Source organism: Tupaia chinensis, unplaced genomic scaffold, assembly GCF_000334495.1.
Source record: "Tupaia chinensis unplaced genomic scaffold, TupChi_1.0 Scaffold000361_2, whole genome shotgun sequence".
NCBI classification, from domain to species: domain Eukaryota; kingdom Metazoa; phylum Chordata; class Mammalia; order Scandentia; family Tupaiidae; genus Tupaia; species Tupaia belangeri.
Genome location: NW_006159858.1, coordinates 715,463 through 737,246, shown reverse-complemented (window position 1 = coordinate 737,246; position 21,784 = coordinate 715,463). Strand labels below are relative to the sequence as shown.

At 36.7% G+C, this 21,784-nt stretch overlaps 1 pseudogene; it reads left to right on the top strand.

The window, feature by feature from the left end:
- Nucleotides 1-894, top strand: part of LOC102487138 (nuclease-sensitive element-binding protein 1-like) — a 29,973-nt pseudogene extending 29,079 nt beyond the window's left edge.
- Nucleotides 895-21,784: the final 20,890 nt, after the last annotated feature.

Here is a 21,784-nt window from a genome sequence, read left to right as displayed (position 1 = left end):
GGAACCCCCCGCAGCGGCGCAGGGAGCAGCGGCCCGGGAGACCTTACACCGGCAGGGACGAGAAGGTCATCGCAAGGAAGGTTTTGGGAGCAGTAAAATGGTTCAATGAAGAAATGGATGTGGTTTCATCAACAAAATGACACCAAGGAAGATGTATTTGTGCACCAGACTGCCATAAAGAAGAATAACCCCAGGAAGTACCTTCGCAGTGTAGGAGACGGAGAGACTGGAGTTTGATGTTGAAGGAGAAAAGGGTGCGGAGGCAGCAGGTGTCACAGGCCCTGGTGGAGTTCCAGTTCAAGGCAGGAAAGACGCAGCAGACCATAACCATTATAGACGCTATCCACTCCACGTCGTAGGGGTCCTCCACTCAATTACCAGCCAAATGACCAGAATAGTGAGAGTGAGGAAAAGAACGAGGGATCGGAGAGCGCTCCCGAAGGCCAGGTCAAACGCCAGCCCTACTGCAGGCGAAGGTTCCCCCCTTACCCCTTACTATATGCGGAGACCCCATGGGCGTGGACCACAGTATTCCAACCCTCCTGTGCAGGGAGAAGTGATGGAGGGTGCTGACAACCAGGGTGCAGGAGAACAAGGTAGACCAGTGAGGCAGAATATGTATGGGGGTTATAGACCACGATTTCGCAGAGGCCCTCTTCGCCAAAGACAGCCCAGAGAGGACAACAATGAAGAGGATAAGGAAAACCAAGGAGATGAGACCCAAGGTCAGCAGCCACCTCAACGTGGGTACCCCCACAACTTCAATTACCGACGCAGACGCCCAGAGAACCCTAAACCACAAGATGGCAAAGAGACAAAAGCAGCCGATCCACCAGCTGAGAATTCGTCCACTCCGGAGGCTGAGCAGGGCGGGGCTGAGTAAATGCCGGTCTACCATCATCCGGTTTAGTCATCCTGCAAGAAGTGAATATGAAATTCCAGCAATAAGAAATGAACAAAAGATTGGAGCTGAAGACCTTAAGTGCTTGCTTTTTTGCCTGTTGACCAGATAACTAGAACTATCTGCATTATCTATGCAGCATGGGATTTTTATTATTTTTACCTAAAGATGTCTGTTTTTGGTAATGACAAACGTGTTTTTTTTTTTTTTTTTTTAAAGCCTGGTTTTTCTCAATAAACCTTTAAAGGTTTTTAAAATGTTTCATATCTGGTCAAGTTGAGATTTTTAAGAACTTCATTTTTAATTTGTAATAAATGTTTACAACTTGATTTTTTCCAAAAAGTCAACAAACTGCAAGCACCTGTTAATAAAGGCCTTAAATAATAATAAAAACAATTTAAACAGACACACAATAAACTAATAATGATTAAGATCCATACAAATCTTCATGCTTAAAATTATTTCAAATTTATTGATGAAATTCTTTTAGATACAGATTACATATTTCTGCATAGCTTAGAACAAAGACTATTGAGTATAATTTAGCATTTCTTGATGGCTCTGGATCAATGAATGCATTCTACTGTACTCTACCATTGGGTTTGTGCTGAGGTCTATGTGGGAAATGTTATTCTAATAGGAAATACATTAAATGGCCCCAGTCACCTCTCATACAGTCTTGATCCTCTCTTTGCACTTATAATTTGCCTTATCTAATCTGTGACTTGCTGCAAAATAAGATTACTATCCTGGTGAGAATGTTAACTAAAAAAATAATAAAGATGTCCTGAGTGAGGATCTCAGGACATCTCTATAAAATACGTCATCTGACTAGATGAAGTTAGGTAAAATCCATTCTGATTATGTGTATGTTTTTTCTCTCCCTCTGACTTTCTTCTTTATCAAATGGATAGAGTTCTCTACATGGGAGATGCTAATTTCATGATACTATGAACCTGAAGTTTGTGTACTTGGTCAATATGTGTCTTATTTAATATCTGAAAAAAATCATTTAATGGATAGTGAGTGAAGAAGGCACTATACATTTGTGAGAAAATTATAACAAGTTCTCTAATTAATTAGGTAAGTTCAAGAAACAAATGTTGCAATATATATTTATTTTAGATGAACATATCATTGAGGTTCATATCTTGTGTTTGTGTTTTATACATACATCACTTATAATTCAAGTATTATTACCACTAGGCTTGAGCTTGCCAGCCAGGCTTTTTGTATATTAATATTGACTGGTTATTGGGTAATAGCCTACACTGCATGCCTCCTGCCATAATATGATGAAAAGTGATCACAAAAAGTGCTTTGATTTTGAGACTGGTGAATAAAAAGAGTACTGTTTGAATCTCTCCACAGGGAGATCTTTGTTGGTATTTTAATTTGTTTATGAAGTACATGTACAATAGGAGAAAGAAAACAAGGTGATGAAAGTCTAAGGGAGCATATTAATATTTAACATAAAGAAGAATGATTTCACCCATGATTCCGTCTACCATTATAGGACATATGGGAATCAATAATGTTTGTATACAATATTAAAATAGATATTCACATATATATAAATTAAAATATTTTGATAAACCTCTAATGGAGGTAATAATTTTGGATCCATTTATTAAACATCAGGCATTTTTCTTAGGAAATAATACTGAATGAAGACAAAGGGTGAAGCTTAGGAACTTCATTGTGGCATAATTTATAATGTTTAAAAAATGAAAAATAAACAAAATAATAAAAAATAGTTAAACCCATCTATGCCTTTTATTTTTTTTTTTGGGGGTAGTTTTTTTTTAAGACAGAGACAGAGAAGCAGGAAGCGAGAAATCATCTCCCAGGGGGAATGGTCACATCACAATCCCTTCTCCTCCATTCTCCTTTTAGAATCCTGGACTCACATGCACATGTGCCTGGTGTGAATTTAAGCCACCAGGTCCAGGACTCTAACTGTGGTCGACTACATGGGAGTCCAGCGATGTAGCCATTACACCATCTGCTGGTCCTGCCATCTGTGACTTAGTTATCATGGGAAAAATATATAATGACATTGTCAAGAATTAGTGTATCAATTAATGTGAAAATATCTAGACATTAAAAACAGTGGGAGTAGTATGACCTTGGTTTTATTTAAAAAAATAAATTAAGCAAGTAAATAAACAAGCATAAATAAATGTGAAAATGAAGCAAATGCCAGCAGAGGCTGTGTCTGAGTAGTAGAAATCTGAGTACTTTTTATTGCATTTTTATATTTTTTGTGTTTTTTTATTGCATGTGAATTATCATTTTTGCTAATTTTTTTCTATCTATCTATCTATCTATCTATAAAATACACACACACACACACACACACACACATACATAGAAAGAGGTTTTGCCACAGGGTCATGCATTTGCCAGAAAGAGAGAGAGAGAGAGAAAAAGAGAGAGAGAGAGAGAGAGAGAGAGAATAAAAGTGAAAAATCATGCCCCTGAGGGAATGGCCATGCTGTAATACCTTCTTTTCCGTTGTCCTCCTGGGATTTTTTGGCATGTATACACACATGCCCAGTGTGAATCTCAAGCTGCCAGGTCTGGGTTTTGAAACATGGTCAGCTCTTCCAGTTATTCCAGTGCATTAATCACTACACCACCTGCTGGTCCCCTAAAAATATTTCTAAAAGTAGAAGGAATGGCCAGTTGACGGTGTGATGAAGGCACTGGATCCCACATGATTGACTATGTGGTTCAAGTTCTGGACGCAATGGTTTGAGAAATGCTCTGAGCATGTGTGCATACATGCCCCAAATTCTGAGAGTGGAGGAGAAGTGATTGTAATGTGCATATCCCCCCCTGGGATATGATTTTTCACTTTTCCTTTCTCTCTCTCTCTCTGATGAATGCATACCCCTTCTAGCAAAATAATAATTAAAAGAAAAACCAGAAAATAAAAAACAAAAAAGTAGAAAAAAATGGATGCAAATAATAAAGCATAGCATCTAAGAGGTTTTAAAAAAGATTTCATTTGAACTAAGACACAAATAATAAAGCAAACTGCTGAATTTAAGATTGGTCTTCAAGGAATATATATGCTGAACAAAAATGTATACATAGAGCAATTAAACGAACACTCCCCTTTGAATCTGGCATATGTGATTCCAAATCCTATTCCTCAATTTCTTTCACTGGAACAAGCTTATTTTTTAAGACATGAATTTCAACTAGCACTAAATAAAACAAAAATAAAATGAAGTAAAAAAATTATTGAATTGAGCCATCATTAAAAGTTTGGTATGAACTTGAAAATTTGTCATATACTTTCTTAATATGCTTGCAGCAAAAATGTAAATGCAGTAAGACTGAAAATCTCAAAAACTGTGCCAAGGAGTCAGTTGTTGCATATTCTGCCACAGTCCTGGTGTCACTATAAGACTGTATCACCCTCTGAAAATAGTCCCCAAGATGTTTACCTTCTGGGATTCTGCTTCACCTGCCCTAGCAACAGAGACGCCTTCCTTTCATTGTGGTTATGAGAGAAGTTTTAATCTGCCACAAATAATTAATATGCAGTATGGTAAGTGTTCTAATTGCTTAAATTATAAAAAGTGCTATGCTTTAGGGTCTCGGTAGTGTATCCAGAAATAATCATCTATTTTGATAATATAATTTAAAACTCTTTTTTAGATTTGTGCCATAGGGCATGTGCACTTACTGGAGAGAGACAAAGAGAGGGAAAATGAAAAATCATACCCTAGAAGGGATGGCCATGCTGCAATACCATCATCTCCTCCATTCTCCTCCTGGGATTTTGAGCATGCACACACACACACACACACACACACACACACACACACCTAGTGTGATATTCAAGCCACCAGGCCCTTGACTCTAACCACCAAGTCAGTCATGTGGGATGTAGCACGTCAACCACCACACCACCTGCTGGCCCCAATAATATGAAATATTTTTGATTTGTCCCTTGAAGCACATACTGGTTAATTGAACTGGCTAAAAAAACATGATAGAGGCTCAGAACTGTGTTAGGTTCGATTCTTGGGCCTGAGAATATGTTAAAAAAAAAAAGAATCAATTCCTTATAGAAAATAGCTTTGTTCTAAAGGCACACATTTTCCTTTTAACATGTCTTCTTGCAAAGGTATCACAGATGAGAAGTTTTGTTGAATCAGCAAAAATCAATGCCCATACTAAATATAGTCTTTTTATATGTTCATTTCTGCATGACTATGAATTTGGTATTCAGAGAAACTCAATTATTTGCAGCAAAACTAAAATACTAGAGTATATAAAAAATATTTTATAGTTATAGTCAAACCAGAAGGACAAGTAGGAAATCCTCTGAGGCTAGAAATGTTACATAAATATAAATCCACATCATTAGTGGTCCCTGGAACTGACACTTGACCCAGAAGTATTGGGTATCCCTGATAGTCTAACACAGGATTTAAATGGATTATGTAAAATATTAGGTAATCTCACTTGAGGATTAAGGAGAATATGTCAGACCAGACAACCTCTTAAAAATTTGCCATTACCTGAATGATATTTTCTGAGAGTGAACAAGTAAGAAAAATACTTTTTGAAGAGCTAATAAAAGACTTATCTGTTTTAGCCATGGCTCTGAAAAAAAAGTCTCCCTTGAGAATTCTAAACTGCAAACTTGTACTGTTGCAAGATGGAGCATTAATTTGTGTTCTAGTGTGATTTGATTAAAAAATGAAACAAAGCAAAATGTAAAATTTGAATGTAGAATTTGAGTTTAAAAATGTCTTAGGTAGGCAACATTCTCAGACAAACAGCAAAAGAAAGCACATACACTTCATACACAGGACTCAAATGTTTTCCACACTTAAAATTCCCAAACATGAACTCATCGAAACATACTCATGTGCATACAAGTATGACCATGCTGTGATGTAGGTCTGATGTAAACCTCATACCTTTGGACTTTTTAACTGCCAGAATTGTGAGTCAAAGAAATCTCTTCTCTATAAATCACCCAGTCTCAGATATTTCTAGAAGCAAGACAATAATAAACTAAGACAATTCGACAGCTATCAATTGCCAAAAATTAAGTCTGATAATATTAACTGTAAGAATGTGCTAAACAAAATGTTTAGGACACAATGAGCACTCCACAAATATTTCTAGCTATTTATTACTATGTAAAAAACTACCTGAAGTTGTTAGTTTAATATAAAATTATTTTTATTTACTCATGACACATTAGTTAAGAACTTGTGCTTGGCTTCATTGGTAATTCAATTCAATTCAATTGCTCACACTGCAAAGATTGGGGTTAGTCACTTGGTGACTGGTGGATATTCCAGTCCCAAGGGCTTTACTGGTACCTTGTTAGAGATGACTATAAGCTAGACTAAGCTGAGCTTATTTCCCTTTCCATATAGTATCAGGATATCTCCAGAGGGTAACTTTATTTATTTATTTATTTATTTATTTATTTATTTTTGCCATAGGGTGGTTACTACCATACCTGAAATTAAACTTCTTATATGCCAACTTAGGACTTCAAAATTGAGTGTTTCAGGATACAGGAAATGGAAAATTCCAGCCTTTTAAAGTGTGGTCCCAGAAACTGGAATACGCTATTTTCTGCCATATTCCAATCATTAAAGGCAGTCAAAAGTCTTTCTGATTCAAGAGGAGGGCAGGTAAACCATCCCACTTGATCAGAGGAGGATCCAAGAATTTATGTCCATGTTTAACATGTCAAAAAATTATTTTTTGATTAAATAAAAAATGATAAATATTTATTGAGGGCGATATTGGCTAAAGTGTTAGTTGTATTACGTTATATTAAATCTGAGCATTTGCCCTTGGAGGGTCTCTTGTCCAGATGTGAGGTAGGCAGGATATATGTCAATATAAATTTCCACCAAATGTGTGCAAGGTAGTTTAAAAGAAATGACAAAGAATGGTAAACATCACATGAATCTTTAGAAGGAAACGATACTTTAGGTTTGAGAGATCATTTTAGGACTCAAGAAAGAAATGGAATTTGAAGTAGGCTAAAAGTCATGACCACAGTTTGTTTGGGGTTAGAGATAGGATTGACATGAAGTAGTAGGAAATTATGATAAAATAGGGGTGGCAATTTTTAACTGGTCGGTCCTGTCACTCAATAATTTATATACTCGATGAATATTATCAAGCATCTACTTTGTATAAGAATTGTACAGTGTGCAGAGGAGGCAAGGAAGGACTCCACATAGAACTGCCCTAAAACAGCTTTCACCGTAGTGAGGGTGTGGACAAAGGAGATGGCAAACAGTTAACACACAGTGAGGCAAATACCATGGTTCTGTGAGTCCAGGGAGTGAGGCAAGCTAACAGGAAGAGCATTTTACTTGGGCTTGAGAAGGACATGGTCAGAGAAGGGAGGAGGAGATAGCTAAGAAAGAAGAGGTGCTGGTGAGATAAATATAAGAGGAGGAACATTCCAATAGAAGAAACAATGCATCTTGCATTGAAAGGTAAAGGAGACTGTCATATGGGTGAAATTGCAGTTAGAGCAGTCCAGCCCACTGGATGGTGGAAACAGAGGGAGAAATGATATTGGGAAATTAAACCTGGGTGTGCTCACCAAGGTTCTAGTACACAATGCTAAGCAATTTAGACTTTATTTTGACCTTAGTGAACATAGCCCTCAGTAAATATTTATAATTTTTTTCCATGTAATCAGAAAGTAATTTTGTGACTAGTTAAACATGGACATAAATTTTCAGATCCTCCTCCAATCAAGTGGAACAGCATATCTCCCTTCCTCTTGAATCACCAAGGTTTTTGACTGCCTTTACACCTGGGTTTGATCACCAAGGTTCTAATACACAATGCTAAGTAATTTAGACTTTATTTTAATTTTGAACAAGAAGACTCCCTTCAGGTATTTTATTTATTTATTTAAAAAGTTTATTTATTTATTTTGTGCAAGAGAGAGAGTCACTGCCCACAACGTCTTCAAGCTGTGATCCCCCTGCAGGCTCAGTCAGCTTACATTACAGGCATGCTCATACTCAGTACACACAGGGAGGCCTTGGGATGCAAACCTGGAAGACTCCCATGGGATTCCAGTGTGTAGATACTGTGCCCCTATCTGACCTCCCTTTAGGCATTTTAAACATGGTAGTCACTGGACTTTAGAATGATCGTGTGTTTTAGAAAGATGATCCTCAGTGCAGTACAAAGATTGAATAGGAGTGCATGTGAAACAAAAGTGGAAGCAGAAAGACTAGTTAAGCTATTGTGGTCATTTAGGAGAGAATGGTAACATTCTGGACAAGAGATGAAAATACATAAATGGGTTTAAAGATATTTAGGAGATAGGAATAGCAGACCCTGGCTATCACTGGTTATGCAGGGGTGAGAGAGAGCAAAAAGTCAAAGCAGCTAATGTTTCTAACTTGAACAGCTTAGTGGATGGCAATGCTGTTACATGAGACAGGGAACACAGAGAGAACAGGAGTGAATTTGTGGCTAATGAGGACCAGGAACTACCAGTTATTGCCATGGAAAAGGAGAACTTGTAAGAAGGGCTGAGAAGACGATGACTAAGGACAAAACTCTAAGAAACAGATCGAAGATGAAAAACTTGAAAATTAGACTGAAAGGGAGGACCCAGGGATGTAGGTTGGAAATGAGAAAAATATGCTTCATGGAAACTAAATAAAGACAGAATTTCTCGATATAAATGAATAAACAAATAAGAGGTAAAATAGAAGAAGTTCCTCAGCCCGTGGCAAATAAAGTTCTCTGGTGACCTTGATATGACAAATTTTTTGTACAGTTGTGAAGAAGTAGAGACTGAGTGTAGGTATTTCCTTAAAAAAACCTTGGGTTCCTATTCAAACATGCTGAGGAAGAATTTTAAAATAATGTTAAGAATGGGACCAGCAGTTGGCATAATGGCTGTCACTGGACTCCCATGTAGTCGACCGTGGTTCAAGTGCTGGATCCCATGGCTTAAACTCACTCTAGACACATGTACGTGCATGTCCTAGATCCCAAGGAAAGAATGGAGGAGATGGGATTACGGTGTGGCCATCCCCCCTAGGGGGTGATTTCTCACTTTCTGTCTCTCTCTCTGTTTCTGATGAGCACACAGGTCCTATAGCAAAAACCTCTCAAAAAATAATAATGTTAATAATAATATGAATCTTAAAGTATTGTTTTATTAATCTGCTTGGAAAGAGCCTAAACCATCTAAATTTAGATGTGAAAGACTAGATGTATGGTTGAAACAAATGTGGCTTAGCATTTTAGGAGTTAGTTTTTAATCCGCTGATGGATATGTGAACCATTTGAAACGCTGTTGGGAAGGCCCAAGAGATACAGTAAAATTAACAATGTATAGAAGATGGAACAAATCATTGAATTTGAGCAGTCAGAAAAGAAAGGATTTGTATATAGCTGGATTAGCAGTTAAAAACTGCTTCTATCTAGGTAATATTTTATGACAATATTATGTTTATTATTACAGCTTTTGTATTTAGATTATATAAAATATTTTCATCTTGAATGGACCACTCTAGTTTTTTTGGAACAAAATTTGAGACTGTTTGGCCTTGAACTAATTAGTTGAAGGAACATTTGGGGCAAAGTCTAGTATGATTATATTATCAAAAGACTAAATTACAAATGCATAATCGAATGCATTTCCCTGGAGTATATTTCTTTGCTTTGGTGGTACTTTCAAAACAAATGGCATTTTGAAGACGAGTTTATTACTAATACCTAGTGCTATACTTTTATGTATCATGAACACATGCTTAACTGGCCATATCTCAATTTCACCAGTAATCATTTCATTTTAAACAGCTAACTGCTGATAGCCCAGATGAACATTTTGCCTGCAATTTTATTTAACACATCTCTTAGAATGACTGAAGTGTCAGAACATCCCAGGTACACTGCTGTAGGCACCAGCTGCACTGGAGGAGTGTTGCCCAGAAACATCTGGATTATTATTCAGTATGAAAGGGAATAAACATGTTTGTGGAAGAAACATTCATGTCTTCTATGATCAGATTCTTTTCAAGACTTCAAATTCCTTATGTAGTTCATCAATTTTTTCCTGTAGAACTTTTGATAAAATTACAATTCGTGGTTTAGATTCTTTTTGTTTTAAAGTTTATTTAATTATTTCTTCCATGAGTAAGAGAGACAGAGAGACATCACCCACAGCAGGATCTTACACCACAATCCATCCCCAGCCTCATCCAGCCCTAGATCAAGGGCAAGCATGTGCCAAGGGTACTCGGGGAGATATCCAGATGGAAACCTGCCATCTTCCCATGTGAGTTAGCCTCAGAGAGCATCCTGCCTACCATTGTACTATGGCCCAGCCCCTGCAGTTTAGATTCCTTCATCAAAAGAGAACAGGTGAATATTTTTAGAAGCTGGTTTTGAATACTGAACCACAGAAAACATTGTGAAAAATAAGAATTGACCTAGTATTTAAATCAGGACAATCTAATATATATTATTTCCTTTCTATTTTCCTAAAATGTCAAGGGGAAAAAAAGTACAATTAATGTTTGGGAATAAAAGAAGGCTATGATAAGGTTTGGTGGGTTCTTTTCAGAACTATAATAATGCTGATTAGTATTTGCTGAATACTCACCATGAGCAGGGCACATTCTAACCCCTTTACATGTGCTGTTATTTATATTCCTTGTAGCTAGCAAGCCGTGCAAGGTAAATATTCTTTTTTTTTTCATTTTGTTTATAAGAAGACTATAACTAATTATGATAGACTAATAAGATGTTTACTACTTTTTTGGGTGCTATCAGGTTTAAAAAGATCAGTATGTCTTCTCTCATATTAATTTTCAATTATGCATAAGTCTCATCTCCTAGTAATTGATAAAAGTCATAAAATCAATTAAATATATAATATTTAAAAATCTCTTTTTAGTTTTTAGCGTTTAGTGATTTACTTGCAATGACATCACTGGTAGTTAGGGGGTATTTGGATCCATGTCTATTCAGCTAAATATCTGTTATCTTTTCACATTCTACTCCTATCCAAATTCCTATAAAGAATTTTGAAATAATATTAAAAATGAGTATTCAGGTATTAATATGATAGAGGGAGGGTTTAAAGGTACAAGAATCTTGTTCCTATTATAAAAGGGGACTTCAAAAGTTCACAGAAAATGGGATTAAAGTAGGAGTTTATTTTGGTGGGAAAATAGGGAAACACATGCATAATATTGTTATAATACACATTTTCATACATTTTAAAGAAACCTTATGAATATATATCTCCTCAGTTATCTGTGAAGAACACATATAAGAAGGGCAAAAAATGTCTACTTTTATAATATATAATTTGTGAATTTTAAGAGAAAAATAAATTATTTAATTCTTATTATAACTAAAGATTAAAAATATTTTTTTGAGAGGTTTTTGCTATAGGGCGCGTGTGCTCGCCAGACAGACAGAGAGAGACAGAGAGACAGAAAGTGAGATAACGCCCCCCAGGGGGGATGGCCACACTGCAATCCCTTCTCCTCCATTCTTCTCTAGGGATCTTGGGCTCACATGCACATGCACCTGGCGTGAGTTTAAGCCACCGGGTCTGGGACTCGAACCATGGTCGACTGTGTGGGAGTCCAGCAACATAGCCATTATGCTAACTGCTGGTCCCCAGATTAAAAATATTTTAAGAGTGCTTTGTTTATTTGTTTTTATTTACTTTGAGCCATTTTCACCCTTAGAAGATGCTTATTTAGAGGGCATAACTGTGATTATGACTGATTTTTTTCAATACTGGACACACTTTTTAACTAAGATAACTAAGATAACATCCCTATGTATTTTACTAATGACTACTTTTCCCTTAGATTCTTACTGAAAATTTGCTTATAGATATTTTCTTCAGTCAGTTTACCTATTTAGCCTGAGTACAGAGGGAGAAAAGGCCCTTCCTAAGGCCATACTAATATATTTGGTTTTAGTTTTAGATGCTAGTGCCAGTGACTATGCTCCTGTTCTTACCTCATCTGTGTCATTTCTCTTCATAAAATAGAGAGTACAAATTTGATCATTGTCCTGTCTGAAAACCCTTGTCTTATTAATTCATTAACTTGCTCAAAACGCCTCTTTCCACCTCTGGCAACTCATCTGTAAACACAGAATTCTAATACATATCGAGGTAGATTCTCTTTGGGATGTTATGAGATACTATAGGAAGATAATTTGATTAGGTGCCCAAAAGGCAGTACTGGGGATCAGGTGGTAGGATAGTGGTACAATTCTATTCCCTTTGAGGCATTTCCACAAGGGAAGGTTCCTGGTTCAAGTCTGGAGACTGCTAAGAACTCCAGGCATGCACTTGCCCATGACTTGGGACTGACTGATGGCTGTAGGTGGATTGTGGCATTGGGACTGTATCAGAGGTCATCTGTCCCTCTCTCTTTCTTCCTCGTTCATGGGAAAAAAAAAAACAAAAAACTCTTTTTTTTTTTTTTTTTTTTAGAAAAGAAGCACTAATGGAATGTGAATTAGAAAAGTTCACAATTAACTTCACCACATTGTGATCATGCCTTCATTTTGCTGTCTCTACATCTGAATCTGTTTTCATTAGACAACCATTTAATGGGCTATGTGAGCCTTTGGTTTAAGAACATTTATGCAAGTAGACAAAACACAAAACAGATTTTTTTTTCCTATTATGAAGCCATACATTTTAAGGAGGGGAGACAAAGAGCAAGTAGGATAAATAGGAAAACATATGGTATGTTAGATGGTAATTTCTGAAAAGGGTATAAAGCAGGGGAGAAGAAGCAATAATGGGTGTAAGATTGTGATGACCAGTGAAATGTGGTGACCAGGGAATATTTGAGTAAAGACATAGGAAAAAAAATGAACAGGTCATAAATATATGTTTGGGGGAAAGAGATTCAAGTATTGGGAAAGGCATGTATAATAGTTGTGAGGCAGAGGATGCTAGCATACTCAAGAAACAGCAGGAAAAGTGATATGAAATGTTTTCATCTCTGTAGAAAAGCCTGAAAGCTTGACCAGGTGAAAGAGCCCTCTAGGACCCAGGCTTCCCCCAGTTTACCTCTTTCTGTTTCTAGGGAAGGGGCAGTATCTCCAGATTCTAAGATGACCGTATCTTGATTCTAGAGTCCAAGATTAGTGGAAGAATTGAAAAAGAAAAGAAGTTAGGGCTGAGCTCATGGTTGTAATGTAATGTGTTACTCAAGAGAAGCCAGATCTTGGGAACCAGCAGTTAGCGTAATGGCTATGTCACTGGACTCCTACGTAGTCGACTGCGGTTCGTGTCCCGGACCCGGTGGCTTAAAACTCACGCCGGGCGCGTGTGCGTGCGTGCCCAAGATCCCGAGAGGAGAATGGAGAAGAAGGGATTGCGGCGTGACCATCACCCCTGGGGGGTGATTTCTCGCTTTCTGTCTCTATGTCTCTCTCTGTCTGTCTGGCGAGCGCACGCGCCCTACAGTGAAAATCTCTCCAAAAAAAAAAAAAAGAGAAGCCAGATCTTATATGGCAACTGGTCAGCCTGAAACACACTGGGCACACATGTGTTGCACAAGGTCTCATAGACTGGAGGACTGGAAGGACAGTAGTGTGATGTGGCCCAGTGGAGAGTGCTCATTTCTTTCTCTTTCTCTGTCACATGCATACACATGCTCCATATTATAAATGCAGAAAAAATTTTAAATGATCCTTTAAAAAAATAAAAAGAAGTAAGGAGTGTTTAGCACCTGTATTTCTTTTCCTCCAAGGTTTTTGGCCATAGGGTACATGTATTTGCTGGAGAGAAAGACAGAGAGAGAGACAGTGAGAAGTCACCCACCTAGGGGTTATGGCCACACCACAATCCCTTCTCCTCTATTTTCCTCTTGGGATTTAGTGCACCCACATATACCTGGCATGATTTTCAAGCCTCTGGGTCTGGGACTCGAATTATGGTCAGTCATATTGGAGCCCAGTGCCTTAACCATTATGCCTTCTCCTAGTCTGAGCACCTGTATTTTAGGGAGAGTTTACCAAAGCATGTCTGCTTGTATAATATTGGTCAAAATTTAGCAGCCTGAACCACTACAGTACATGGGAGGCTGGGGAGTATGGTCTTTCTGGGGAACCATTTATATAACTGATTTCAACTACTGTGGAAGAATAGGGAAAGGATATTGGAGTACATCTACCTCTGCTACTCTCTATGCATATTCCCACTTAAAAGAGGCAAGATAATGAACTTTGAAATCTACCTAAAGTGCTTTCTTTTAAAAAACATTTATAATTTATATAAAATCAATACACATCTTTGTAGTTAACAGAGTGGTTTTAAAAAGCATGTATACAGTTTATAATAAACAAATTGAGGATATAAACATATTCACCACCATCACATTTAATATTATATTATGTTGTGAACATCCAAAACCTGCTCCACTAGTTATTCAGAACATAGGTATTGAATTGCCTATAATGTTCTTTACTGTGACATACAGTTCTAAAAAAAGCAAACTGATTAAAAATCAGACAACAAAAAGTCTCAGAAATTAATGAGGATAGATTTTTATAAAGGTTTTTTTTTTTTTTGAGAAGTTTTTGCTGTATGGCATGTGCACTCACCAGAAAGACAGAGACAGAGAGACAGAAAGCAAGAAATCACCCCCCAAGTGAGGATGGCCACACCACAATCCCTTCTACTCCATTCTCCTCTTGGGATCTTGGGCATGCATGCACACGTGCCCGGTGTGAGTTTAAGCCACCAGGTCTGGGACTTAATCTGCAGTCGACTACACAGAAGTCCAGCGACATAGCCATTACACTAACTACTGGTCCTAAGACCACCTTTTTTAAAAAAAGCTATTTGTTTTTAATTTTATTTATTCACTCATTTATTTTAGTTTGACCAGACACACACACACACACACACACACACACACACACAAAGAGAGAGAGAGATAGAGATAGAGAGAGAGAGAGAGACAGAGAGAGAGAGAGAGCGCAAGCAAACCACCAGAAGGTCTGGGACTCAAACCAAGATTGGCCAAGTGGCATGTCCAGAGCCTTAACCACTATGCAACCTGTTGGCCCTTCCAAAAATATTCTTAATGTAGCCAATGAGAGAAGAATTTCCATGTAGAGGACTGTGGGAGATAAGATTTTATATTCTGAAAAAATCTGTGATATCTTTGGTCCAGTTAGAGATAGGTAAAATTGTACATAACGATAGCTCATTAGGAAGAGATAGAACAAGAAAACTTTTACTTACTCACTGTGAGTTTTTGTAAGACCATAGTATCATAATGTGCATGAAGAAATAAGCCCTCAAAAAAGCAGAAACAAAACAAAATTGGAAAGAAGTGTTTAAAAGTGAAGACGGGAAAGTCAGTGATTTGGCACTTCATAGGCTTACAAAGTTCTTGATTTTAGCCTTTTATATATTCATTCCAAAAAAAAAAGACTCAGTTACTCATAACATTTTGGACTTTTCCTCTGTTATCTACTTTTTATACAATCAGAGATAGTTATACTAAATATATAAATTGAAATCTGTGGAGACAACTGTCTATCAAAGAATTGATAAATTTGTACTTAAACTTGCTTGTGTGTAAGACAGTTGAATCTGAATTTTTAGCCTTTTAATTGAGAAGGTTAATCCTGACATATAATATTAACATTTTCAGCTAATAAATCATAAGATATTTTCTGTGCCTATGCCTGTCTCTTTGCCTTCTGGAATACCTATTATGTGGATATTCAGCCATTTAATAGTGTCTATGATATGCCATATGTTGTCCTGATTTTTAATCTGGGGAGTATAGTCTTTCTTCCTGGGGAACAATTTATATAACTGATTTCAATTGCTATGGAATAATAGGAAAATATATTGGGGTAAAGTGACACCCCAATGGTAATTCTTCCATTCTTTTCTGTTGCTTGGACTAAAATGGAGGTCATCATCAAGGTGAGAGGTTCTTTCTTCTGCATAGTCTAATCTGTTGTAGATATTTTTGAGGGAAGTTTTGATTTCCTGCATTATATTTTTTACCTCCAGAAGTTCTGTTTGATTTTTTTAGTGTGTCTATCTCTTCATGGAATTCCTCCTTTAAATTATGGAAGGATTTTCTTATTTCCTGGAATTGGTTGCCTGTTTTCTCTTGCATCTCATTGAGTTTTGTTACAATGAATATTCCAAATTCTTTTTCTGACATTTCTGTGATATTTCTGTATTTTAACAGTTGTTGGTGAGGAGTTATTATGTTCCCTTGTGGAAGATGTATTTCCTAGTTTTCTCCTATTTCTTGAGGCTCTGCTTTGATTTTTAGTTATCTGGTAATATACTCAATTCTTCCTACTTCTCTGGAGTATGTTTCTGTAGCCATGTGCTCATGCCCTTCCCCATAAAGTGCATTATCTCTATGCTCATTTCACTCTTTTACTGTGAGTGATAATGTGAGATCCACAGTAGGAGTTTTGAACCCAGGTTTTCAGAGGGAAATTTCTCTCCTTTTACCGCTAGGGGGGTTGTGGGGAGAAAATTCTTCCCAAGTCTCCTGTTTTCAGGTGTTTGATTTCTGTGTACCCACACCTTTTTGTTCCCAATGTGGATGGAGGTTGAGCTAGATAGGTAGAATGTAAGGTGGTAGATCACATGGGGCAGCTAGCTCCTATCTTCTCTCTCTCTCTCTCTCTTTTTTTTTCAAAATGCATTATTTTATTTTCTTTTTTTTTAATTATTATTTCCATTTAATCACTACATATCTTTACAGTGTACAACATGGCTTTTCCCAGCATGACTACATTGCATATCAATCAAAACAAATACATTACCATATACATTATCATCAGCAAATAACTTTTCATTTTTGTGTCAATTACATATGTCTGTTTTATTTCTGGGATTGCAGGAACCAGGTGTTGGTTCTTGAAGGCTGGAGTAAGGCCTAGGCAGACCCTCCTCCCCCACAGCAGGCTGGGCACGGGTCCCCGATAAGTTCAAGCTGAGCAGCTTGGGCCTTTCTGTTGCTCCTGGATGGATGAGGGGCAGCACACATGGTGCAGCAGCTCTTACCTTCTGTCTCTGCTACTTTACTTTTAAGACATGTATGCATAACAGATAAGATTACTTCCTTAAATAAAACTGAGGAAATGGAACAATGCTTGAAAATTGGAAAACAAGATAATTTTACAAATGATGCCTAAATTCATGGAGTCATCTTAGCTCTTCTGCCTCTGACAACAACCACTTGTGTCTCCTGTACAACAATTTTTGCCCAACTACTTTGTGTCAGAAAATAACAAAAATCACTGGTCAGCTGTTAATTCAATGCTCCATCATGCTGAAGCCACAAAGGTTGGTCCTGGGCTCACATCCTGAGAGGTTTCCCTGTACTTGATAGGCATGCACCTCTGGGCCGGTGTGCTGGCTGAGGCTGGGGGTAAATTTTGGCATGAAAAACAAAACCGTGTTGGGAGTACCTATCTCTCTGTCTCTCACAAATAAAAATAAATCTAAAAAGAAAATATTTGAAATAAAGAAATATAGGGCTAGCCTGTGGCATGATGTTTAAGAGAGTTGTATTACACACGGCTGATTGTGTGATTTGATTCCCAGACCCAATGGATTGAGAAACATGCCAGGTGTGTGTGTGTGTGTGTGTGTGTGTGTGTGTGCATACCTAGAGTCCCAAAAGGAGGAAGAAATGGAGAATGGATTGTGGTGTGACTATTCCTCATGGGGAGTGCTTTATCACTTTCCCTTTCTGTCTGTCTCTGGCCAGTGCATATACTCTGTGGCAATATTAGGGAGAGAAAGAGGGAGGAAGAAGAAATACAAAAAAAAAATTACTCTACAAATGTCTCTAAAGTAAGTGAAGCTTTATTATGTATATAAATAAAGACTGTTTAGAGCAAGTAAGGAAAAGACATTTTTATGTTGCAATTATGTCTCCTTTTAAAGAAAGAAAATAAAAGAGCATAGAAATCACATATCATAATCAGTTCAGTATACTCTATGGAATTGATTTTAGATGCCAACTGAGTACTTTCCTAGAAAGTATGGTTCTTTGATATTCATTAAAAATACCTGACAAAATTGAAAAAAGAGCATTGTTTCTTTTTCTTCATAAGCACAAGTGAAATACAATAAACCGAGAGGTGCCTTCAAAACCTTTTCACTGAGGAAATCAAGGTATTATGTAAATATCTCTAAATATTAAAATGATTGCTTTGATTTCTACTTTTTTGACCAGGAAGGCAGCCCAGAAAAGTCACTAAGTAAGTCTTCCGCATCAACAAGAGTTCTACCTCTAGAAAGACCAACAATATCCCAGGAATGTTGGAATTTTGTCATATGGACATATTTATTTTTGTAAACTGGCTTGTAGAAGATTTAGAAAGTATTTCAATCTTCTTTTTCCTTGTCTTTAAATTTGTTAGAGAGCTAGTGCACTGGGTGGTGAGAGACATAGAGAAAGAGAAAACACGAGAAAACATTTCCCCTGCCCCCATGGGGAATGGTCATGCTGCAATCCCTTCTCATCCATTTCTTCTTCCTATTTGAGATGTTTTGGCATTCATGCATATGTGTCTGGCATGATTTTCAAGTCACTGGGTCTGGAACTCAAACCACGTGGTCAGTCATGTAGAATCCAGCTGCTTTAACCACCAGGCCAAGGATTGGCTTGCGTGTTAATATTTGCTTTATTTCTTAGACCTGCTGAATATGAACTCTGGACTTTGAGTCTTACTCATTCTTGCCTCTGTATGTCTCTCAATGTGTACACTTCTTTGAAGGAGAAAATGGGTCTTCTCATGACTATGTTGACTTTCTCACCCTTTGAGTCAAGTTCTATCCTCCATCTGATTCTTTCTAAGTATCAAATCCCTGTACCTCCTCTTTTGAAAAAGCCTTGTAATACACTATAAAGTTATATGTAATCCAATGTAATATAAAGAAGATTATGATGATAATAATTTAAAAAAGAAAAATAAAAACCTGTACCTCATATTTTCAGTGCTCCACTAGTGTTTAAACATTTTTTCTTGATGTCTTCAGTTGTTAGTAATTCTCTTTTCAGAGGTCTATAATTTGGGAGTGAGGTAGGTAATTTGTTTTTTCTAAAAACATTCTGTTTTCTTAAGAGTTCTATAATTGAGTAGATCTTGCAATAGAATCAATTATTGGGTAAGTTTTTTTTTTATGACTTGTTTTATTGGTCTTATTTTGTTATTGGTGTAAAAGACCCAAACCCCAAATTTAGATTCAATAATATTCAATTGTCACTGCTTACATGGTAATGGCTCCACTTAAAAGACCTATAAAGCAAAGTGTATTCTTGTACAATGCTTAGTCAGCCGCCCTTTCAGTAGTTACCAGACCTTTTTTCTCTTCTTTTCTATTAACACAAAGATTTTGTCTTCATCACATTGAGAGTGATAAAATTAGTCATTAAGCAAACTTTAGTCTTTTTGACAATAAAAGTCTCCCCTCTTCCCACATATTTTTGGTCTTTTTTTTTTCGATCTTTTTTCTTTGTCAATTTAATTGAAATATCCTTTAAAGATTGTTGAACCACGTTGTGGTATTTCCAATAAAGATTGTTATTAGAATTTGTGCATAGTTGAGATGAATTTAATGTACATTGTTTAAACATCTAGCATTTAAGTTGATGCCTATTTACGGAAAGCTTGTTGATAACTAGTGTTTGTCTTTAGAGAGAATTACATTTAAGTGCATTAACTGACATAGCTTTGTATGCATCAATGGTTGGGTGGTGCTGGCAATTATAAGGACTACTGTGCCCTGCTCCCTCAATCTCATGTTTTTGATACTTGCTAAGCTTAGCAATTAACTATCTTCTTCCCCTTTTGGTCTCAAGGGCATCTTTATTTTACTGACCAATTTTTTCTTTATCGTTATAAAAGTACTGCCCATTCATTATGGGGATTTCAAAGAACTGAGAAAAATTCAGAAAAGACAGTAACGCATTCTTGTCACTCTGAAAAATGATATGGTAAACAGTGACATACTGCAATTTTCAGGACTGTTTTACCTTTCTGAATAATTTTTTGGGGTGATTTTTTCCTGTTTTAAAAATTACTACTTCATTAATGATATAGCTTTTTATTCTTTAGAATTAAGTAGGCTAACTTAGATTCAGATCCTAGTTCTGACACATGTCAATTCCAATAATATGAGCAAAGTGTAAAAACTGTCTACGTTTAAGTTTCTCGACTGTAAATAAGGATAAAATATATCCATTTTATAGGGTTATTGTGAGGAGAACATAAATTAACATGTTAAGTAACTCGAATACTAACTGACATGTGTTAAAACACTCATTTGTTAAATTTTGCTATTATCATTTAAGAGGAAAAACCAGCCACACCTATAATTATATATTCTGTTATGCTAAAGGATATAATTAATGTTTGCATCCAACACTGGTGTTATAAAACAGGCTGTCCAATATTCATCATTTCTCTCTTCTTTATGAACTTTGGGCAACTGAAAAACCATATTGCTTAAGGCTCCTTGTTGATTGAAATAAACCAGTTATTAGTGAAAGCTATTAGTTGGGATTTTTATGCATATTTTTCTATCCTTAGCCTCCTTCACTCTTCCATTTCCTTGAGAGTGGATGTAGTGACTAGAGCTCCAGCAATCCGCTTAGATCACGAGGCAGCCTTAAAGATATTAATATAGAGGGCTATCAGGTGGCATGGTTGTTAATGCATTGGATTTCCCCGTGGCGACCAGGTTTGAGTTCTAGACCCAGCGGCTTTCAAATCATGCCAGGTACGTGTGTAAAGATGTCCAGATATATAGAGGAGACTGTAGGAGAAGGGATTATGGTGTGACCGTACCCCTGGGGGGTGATTTCTCACTCACTTTATCTCTCTCTCTCTCGCTCTCTCTCTCTCTGTCTCTCTTTGCTGAGCACAAGTGCCCTATGACAAAAAAAAACTAAAAAAAAAAGAAAAAGAAAAGAAAAAAAAGAAAAAGACTCTGGACTTGAGATGACTATGAAATCCCATACCAGCTTTGACCTATCAACCTCTTTACTTCTTTTATATGAGAGAGAAATAAGTTGGATTTCTATCACTAACATCAGAATTTATTTTCTAACTGGTTTAGTGAATAGATAATCAATGTATGAGGGTTTTAGAATCTTTTCCATGGACTTTTGCACTTTCTGTTTGATAAAAGCTGGCATTATTTACAGGACTCCATATACTGCCTTCCTGTTCTCTCTGAACTTTGTATTTATTAATATTGTATTTATTTAATTTTGTCTCAGATTCTCACAGGAATTGACAGTGGGGAGAATTACTGCCGTTTTATTAACAGTAAGTAGTGACACATTTCTTACCTCAGCCCGTAGGTGATGAATTAAAAATTTTCTGTGATGGTTCTATATTTTCAAGGAGCATATGTCAAATCACTATGTCCATCTTACAATTTGATAATATTAGCATTTCCTTTTAATGTAATTTTTTGTGTTGTTAGTCTTTTGCTTCTTGAACACTCTTGTGTTTAGGTTGAAAGTTAGATTTATGTTAATCTTTTCAATTATATCAAGTTTAAAGAGATGGCATTGAACACAGAAGAAGACTTGAGATGATCTTCCTTCTGTTTGATTTTCTAAGTGGCACTAAGGATGTATCATTTCAAATTCCGTGTAAGAGTCACTTAAGTAAAACATTCAGCTGATTCCTTTTATTAGTTTTGCAAGTCGACTACTCATTTGCCAATGAGTTCTTATAAATGTGTTTAATAGTATACATTTATTTTCCTATTATCCCTACTAAACTTTGACTTCTAGACTGACTCCATGGTGTGATGGTTGAGGGGACTGGTTCCCACATAGC